Below are 7,950 nucleotides of genomic sequence, written 5' to 3' on the forward strand. Positions count from 1 at the left end.
TGGCTTCCCCAGGATGAGGGATCCAGGAAAGCAAATGCAACAGGAACTTTTATACTATGGAATCTGACCTTACACACTTGTTTACATATAAAAGTTATTCTTTACTCATCTATCCTAACCTGTCAAGTGTTACATCAATGTTTCTCAAGATGTTTCTTAAAACAGATGAGTTCTCAACACAAGGTTAACAAACCTGAAGCTCCACTTCAGAACTGCTGCTGCTGCTGCTAAGTCGCTTCAGTCGTGTCTGACTCTGTGCGACCCCATAGACGGCAGCCCACCAGGCCCCGCCGTCCCTGGGATTCTCCAGGCAAGAACACTGGAGTGGGTTGCCACTTCCTTCTCCATCAGAACTACAAACCCATAAATAGAAATCGGTTTCACCAGAAATAGGTTATGAACAATTCTTTCCAAAGTAATACTCTAGGAAGTTACAAAGTTGACCAAAATAAGACACAGGTTTCTTTTTATTATTATTATTTTTAAATTTTTTATTGGAGTATAGTTGACTTACAATGTTGTGTAGTTTCATGTGTACAGCAAAGCGAATCAGTTATACATATATCCACTCTTTTTTTAGATTCTTTTCCTATATAGACCATTACATAGCACTGAGTGGAGTTCCCCATGCTATACAGGAGGTCCAGACACACTTTTTTTTTTTTAATGGGTCTCAAACTCTGTGACAGATTTTTGGTCAAGTTGCTTCCATTAAAAAGTATTAATTTTAAAATTAATTTAATTAATTAAAAAAATTAATTAATTACTTAAAGCTGCCACACACAAACATATGGTCCACAAACCATTCTCCTTTCCTTCTGAAGGTTTTATGATGTATTGTTATCATTAACCAGTCTTTTACTATTAAACTTCAATGGCCAGTTGAGACAAACAGTTCTGAGACCATTCTTCCACCACTGATTAAGACCAGGGCAGCAGGTATTGGGAATAATATTCATTTAGCCTTCTGAGTTTTGGGGCAGACTTGGTCACCTTGCCAGCTCCGGCTGCCTTCTTGTCCACTGCTTGGATGACACCCATGGCAATTGTCGGTCTCATGTCACACACAGGAAAATGGCCCAGGGGAGGATAGTCAGAAAACTTCTCAAAACACATGGGCTGGCCAGGAACCATATCAACAATGGTGGCGTCACCAAATTTCAAGAGTTTGGGGCCATCTTCCAGCTTTTCCCCAGAACAATGATCAATCTCCTCCTGCAACTCAGCAAACTTGCAAGCAATGTGAACTGTGTGACAATCCAGCACAGGGGCCTATCCAGCACTGATTTGGCCCGGATGGTTCAAAATGATCACCTGAGCTGTGAAGCCAGATGCTTCCATTGGTGGGTCATTTTTGCTGTCACCAGCCACAATGTTATGACAAACATCTCTGACAGAAACATTCTTGACATGGAAGCCCACACTCCCCAGGAAGGGCTTCACTCAATGCTTTATGGTTCATTTCAACAGACTTCACTTCAGTTGTTACACTGGCCGGAGCAAAGGTGACTACCAGGCCAGGTATGAGAACACCAGTCTCCACTCAACCCATACGGGCAGCACCAATGCCACTGATTGTATAGACATCTTGGAGGGGCAAATACTAGGGCTGGTCATTTGGGCAAGCTGGTGGCAGGATGCAATCCAGAGCTTCAAGCAGGATGGTTCCACTGGCATTGACATCCATGTGGGTGACTTTCCATCGCTTGAACCATGGCATGTTAGCACTTAGCTCCAGCATCTTGTCACCATTCCAGCCAGAAATTAGCACAAATGCTACTGTGTCAGGGTTGTAGCCAATTTTCTTAATGTAGGTGCTGACTTCCTTAACAATTTTCTCCTATGTCTTCTGGCTGTAGCATGGCTTTGTGGAATCCATTTTGTTAACTTCAACAATTAGTTGTTTCACATCCAGAGTGAAAGCCAGAAGGACATGCTTACGGGTCTGTCCTTTCATGGAGATACCGGCTTCAAATTCACCAGCACCAGCAGCAACAATCAGGACAGCACATCCAGCCTGGGATGTGCCTGTAATCATGTATTTGATGAAGTCTCTGTGTCCTGGGACATCAATGATGGCCACATAGTCTTTGCTGGTTCTCAAATTTCTACAGGGACATATCAGTGGTGATACCACACGTTCAGCTTTCCGTTTGTCCAAGACCCAGGCATACATGAAGGAGCCCTTTCCCATCTCAGCAGCCTCCTTCTCGAACTTTTAATTGTTTTCTTGTCAATCCCACCACATTTGTAGATCAGATGGCCAGTCATGGTAGACTTCCCTGAATCTACATGTCTAGTGACAACAATGATGATGTGGGTCTCTTCCTTTCCCAAATGGCGGTTTTCATGACACCTGTGTCCTGGCAGCAAACCTGTTGCAAAAAAGTTATTTATTCTTTATAAAAGATGAGGATTTAAATAATTCCTTTGAATACTTTCCATTTCCACTTTCGATTCATACCACCAATGAATTACATTTACAGTTTAATATGATCTTAACTTTTTGTTACCTCTAAACTTTCAGAAAATATGCTATTGTCCTATGTTCTTCCTTTGTATTATTGTTTTCTTGATTTCCATCTGAGTAACAGCAGTATTCTATAATACTTATAATTACAAGTGTGTAATTCGGTATCTTATACTATGTACACCTTTACCTTTTAAAGTTTGATGTCATTTTACTTATCTGAAAATCAGACATCAATATATTTATTCTCTGTCCTTGCTGTGCTGTGCTAAGTCCCTTCAGTCATGTCCGACTCTGTACGACCCTATGAACTATAGCCTGCCAGGCTCCTCTGTCCATGGGATTCTCCAGTGGAGGGAGATTCAAGAGGGAAGGTATATATATATATATATATATATATATATATATATAGCTTTTCCCTTTTCCAGGGGACCTTCCAAACCCAGAGATCGAACCCAGGTCTCCTGCACTGCAGTTAGATTCCTTACCAGCTGAGCCACAAGAGACAAAGGAAGCCTTGTCTCTAACCAAGGACCATTCTAATAGTAATTAGTGTAAAATTAATTTCAAATAGATTCACTTCTTTTGATATTCCATCCATCGGTAAGACAGGAAGCATTTTAATGTGCTTCTTTAGCTTTGTAAAACACCCCCTCCTCTTTGAGGTTTTACTCATCTACTTTTTTTTTAATTAATAAATCTTTATATTCTGAAGGCATGAAATGCTACCTTTTTTATCCCAGTTACTTGTATTTCCCTGATCCTACCTGTTCTCCATTTTCTAATTATTATCTGAGCTGGTTCCTCTCTAAACCATCTGCAGAATGGTCAGTTTGTCATATCTTATCGCTGGTCTCCTGAGTTGGATTCATATTTACTGATTCTGCCCTCTAATCTTCTGCTAAAAACTGCTAGGTCCAATTTCTTTCTTTCATGACTTTTGGCATAAGCAGAGACATTTCCTAATGCTCTTGCATTAATTTTAAGAATGTTATTGGAATGGAAGTTTGTGGAGAGGTAGCTTTCACTTTTCTTTTCATGAATTGGAGAAGGAAATGGCAACCCACTCCAGTGTTCTTGCCTGGAGAATCCCAGGGACAGGGGAGCCTGGTGGCTGCCGTCTCTGGGGTCACACAAAGTCGAACACAACTGAAGCAACTTAGCAGCAGCAGCAGAAGCTTCTTCAAGGCTAGCTTTCATTCACCTAAAGTTATAAAAATTTCTCCAATGTCCAAATGACTCTCGTAATAGATTTTTGTAGAAATTATTGACTGGTGCACTTAAAGAAGGTCTGGATTAGTCTGTTTCTTGTTTTTCCATTTTAATAAGCTGTGGTTAGTTAAATACAATTAATTTTTATATTGAACTGATTGAGTTTAGGAATGAAAGGTTGCTAATGCAATCGTACACATTAAAATATGAATTATAAAGCAAAGATTGTTTATATTATATCATTCAAAATAGATTTTATATATTGATTTCCATGAGTACAAGATGATAGCTTTTTTACACTGCAGTCCCCAGTAACAACCCCATGAAAATATTATGCATATGTTTGATGAATAAAGAATCAGGAGAGAGATATTGAGGAAGAAGCCACTCCATTTTCAAAACCACCTTTAAGTTTCTGAAGACTTTTACAGTTTTTCTAACCACATCATACCTAGAATTGTCACTGTTGGGTAACTACTGTTTGATGAACTATGAGCTGCATGCATTATTTTCTCTTGCTGCATAACAAATTACCACAAACTCAGCAGTTTAAAAAACATCATTTATTTTCATTATGTCTGTAGGTAGGAAATCTGGGAACAATAAAATATTCTTCTTTGGGTCTCACTGGGCTAAACATTATGCTCAGGGTCTCACTTGACTAAAATCATTGGGTTAAGCCATACTTATGTTTCTCATCTAGACCTCAGGATCCTCTTCCAAACTTACTGGGTTTAATTCCTAGAAGTTACAGGACTGAGGTTGTTTTCCTGCTAGGTATCAAGCAGGGATGATTTTCAGCTGCTTACAGGCAGTTCCTTACCATGTACCATCTGCTATAGACTGAATCGTGTCTCCACCAAAGACACTTCTCACAGTCATTTCAGAGCAAGGATGTTTACTTTCTTTCAGGTCAGACAGAGAACACTTCAGATGTCCTTTTCTGTAACCAAGTGCAGGAAATAAAGGGCTCACATAATTAGGTCAAGCCCACTTCAACCATCTCTCTTTCTTAAGATCAACAGATTTGTGATTTGCTAAGTTGCTTCAGTCATGTCCAACTCTTTGTGACCCCCTGGACTGGAGCCTACCAGGCTCCTCTGTGGATGAAATTCTCCAGGCAAGAGTACTGGAGTAGGTTGCCATTTCCTTCTCCTGATTTAGGACCTTAAACACCTACAAAATCCCTTTAAAGTGTCATCTAGATTTATGCTTAACTGGATATCCAGAAGAAGGTGTTTATATACCAGAGGCTAGGATCTTGGGGACTATCTTAGAATTTAGCCAGCCAGAATATATATATATATACCTTTAATTTAAAAATTTTAATGGCCACATTAAAAAAATAAGAAGAGACTCTGTAAACTTGAATTAACCACATTTTATTTAGCCAAAATTACCTGATAGTATTATTTAACATGTAACAAGTATAAAGTTATTAATGACATAATTTACATTTTTGCATGCAAAAAGTTAGAAACCCAGTGTGTATTTCACAGTTACAGCACATCTCAGTTTTGACCCTCAGTATTTCAAGTACTCAGTAACCACAAATGATTAGTAGCTCAATAATACAGCAATTATAGATATAATTTAGGTAAATTGTCATAACCCAGATAATCATGATGGTGTGATCATTGACCTAGAGCCAGACATCCTGGAACGTGAAGTCAAGTGGGCCTTAGAAAGCATCATCACGAACAAAGCTAGTGGAGGTCATGGAATTCCAGTTGAGCTATTTCAAATCTTGAAAGATGATGCTGTGAAAGTGCTGCACTCAATATGCCAGCACATTTGGAAAACTCAGCAGTGGCCATAGGACTGGAAAAGGTCAGTTTTCATTACAATCCCAGAGAAAGGCAATGCCAAAGAATGCCCAAACTACCACACAATTGCACTCCTCTCTTTGAGCATTACTTTACTGCACGGTGGTAAAGTAATGCTCAAAATTCTCCAAGCCAGGCTTCAACAATATGTGAACCGTGAACTTCCTGATGTTCAAGCTGGTTTTAGAAAAGGCAGAGGAACCAGAGATCAAATTGCCAATATCCACTGGATCATGGAAAAAGCAAGAGAGTTCCAGAAAAACATCTATTTCTGCTTTATTGACTATGCCAAAGCCTTTGACTGTGTGGATCATAATAAACTGTGGAAAATTCTGAAAGAGATGGGAATAACAGACCACCTGATCTGCCTCTTGAGAAATTTGTATGCAGGTCAGGAAGCAACAGTTAGAACTGAACATGGACTGGTTCCAAATAGGAAAAGGGGTACGTCAAGGCTGTATATTGTCACCCTGCTTATTTAACTTCTATGCAGAGTACATCATGAGAAACGCTGGACTGGAAGAAACACAAGCTAGAATCAAGATTGCCAGGAGAAATATCAATAACCTCAGCTATGCAGATGACACCACCCTTATGGCAGAAAGTGAAGAGGAACTAAAAAGCCTCTTGATGAAAGTGAAAGAGGAGAGTGAAAAAGTTGGCTTAAAGCTCAACGTTCAGAAAATGAAGATCATGGCATCTGGTCCCATCACTTCATGGGAAATAGTTGGGGAAACAGTGGAAACAGTGTCAGACTTTATTTTTTTGGGCTTGAAAATCACTGCAGATGGTGAGTGCAGCCATGAAATTAAAAGACGCTTACTCCTTGGAAGGAAAGTTATGACCAACCTAGATAGCATATTCAAAAGCAGAGACATTACCTTGCCAACAAAGGTCCGTCTAGTCAAGGCTATGGTTTTTCCTGTGGTCATGTATGGATGTGAGAGTTGGACTGTGAAGAAGGCTGAGCACCGAAGAATTGATGCTTTTGAACTGTGGTGTTGGAGAAGACTCTTGAGAGTCCCTTGGACTGCAAGGAGATCCAACCAATCCATTCTGAAGGAGATCAGCCCTGGGATTTCTTTTGAAGGACTGATGCTAAAGTTGAAACTCCAGTACTTTGGCCACCTAATGCGAAGAGTTGACTCATTGGAAAAGACTCTGATGCTGGGAGTTGATTGGGGGCAGGAGGAGAAGGGGATGACAGAGGATGCGATGGCTGGATGGCATCACTGACTCGATGGATGTGAGTCTGGATGAACTCCGGGAGCTGGTGATGAACAGGGAGGCCTGGCGTGCTGCGATTCATGGCGTCACAAAGAGTCGGACACGACTGAGGGACTGAACTGAACTGAACTGAACATGATACTTTCTTCTAATGGACTTTAAATATTATTAAATAATGGAACTATTATGTAAACATGTGACAGGGTTTTAATTCATCAACTATGATTTACTGACTTGAGCACTCTACCTTTTAAGTTGAACAATACCAACCAGCTTCTTGGTGTCATTGACAACAGAACCCCCTAATTACTATTCATAGACATGTAATTCTCCCACTTGGAAAGTTTAAAATGTTCAAAAGATTTTGCGAATCATGCTTTTAATTGCTTTAACCCATTATATCATTTGACCACTTTGGATTAGCACAGACACCCCACTTCTTAAATGTTCCCCTGAGGGATTCTTTTTCATTGATCTCATTCCACACTCTTCTTCAGGGGGGTATGAACAGGAAATTATGCTGTTGAATTTTTTCCTTACTTGGATTGTGATTAGCTGGGGCCCCCAAATTCTAGGTTGTTTACCCATATGCCTACCTTAAAATAAGTAGAGAAAAATCATATGCAACATACCTGTCACACAATTGTCCTGTCAGCTTAAGATTGCTGAGAGATTGTTAAGCTCAGTGGTGAAAACGTGAGAAAAGGAAAAGGAAGTAGAAGGAAAAAAACACCTAGTGATGAATGTTTACTCTGAAGTATATTCTATTTTGGGCTTGTCTAGCAGCTCAGTAATAAAGAATCTGCCTGCCAATGTAGGAGACACAGGTTTGATCTTTGGGTCCAGAAGGTCCCCCAAAGAAGGAAGTGGTAACCCGCTCTAGTATTCTTAACTGGGAAATCCCATAGACAGAGGAGTCTAGAGGGCTACAGTCCATAAAGAGTCGGACACAACTAAAGTGACTAAACAACAACAAATATCCTATTTTTTTTTAATTTTATTTTATTTTTAAACTTTACAATATTGTATTGGTTCTGTCATATATCGAAATGAATCCGCCACAGGCATACACGTGTTCCCCATCCTGAACCCTCCTCCCTCCTCCCTCCCCATACCATCCCTCTGGGTCGTCCCAGTTCACCAGCCTCAAGCATCCAGTATCGTGCATCAAACCTGGACTGGTGACTCATTTCATATATGATATTATACATGTTT

General features: G+C 40.0%; 1 pseudogene; it reads right to left on the minus strand.

The window, feature by feature from the left end:
* Positions 1 to 921: 921 nt before the first annotated feature.
* Positions 922 to 4,188, minus strand: LOC129658367 (elongation factor 1-alpha 1-like; annotated as a pseudogene).
* Between the last annotated feature and the right edge of the window lie 3,762 nt (positions 4,189 to 7,950).

Source organism: Bubalus kerabau, chromosome 8, assembly GCF_029407905.1.
Source record: "Bubalus kerabau isolate K-KA32 ecotype Philippines breed swamp buffalo chromosome 8, PCC_UOA_SB_1v2, whole genome shotgun sequence".
In the NCBI taxonomy this organism is placed as follows: Eukaryota; Metazoa; Chordata; class Mammalia; order Artiodactyla; family Bovidae; genus Bubalus; species Bubalus kerabau.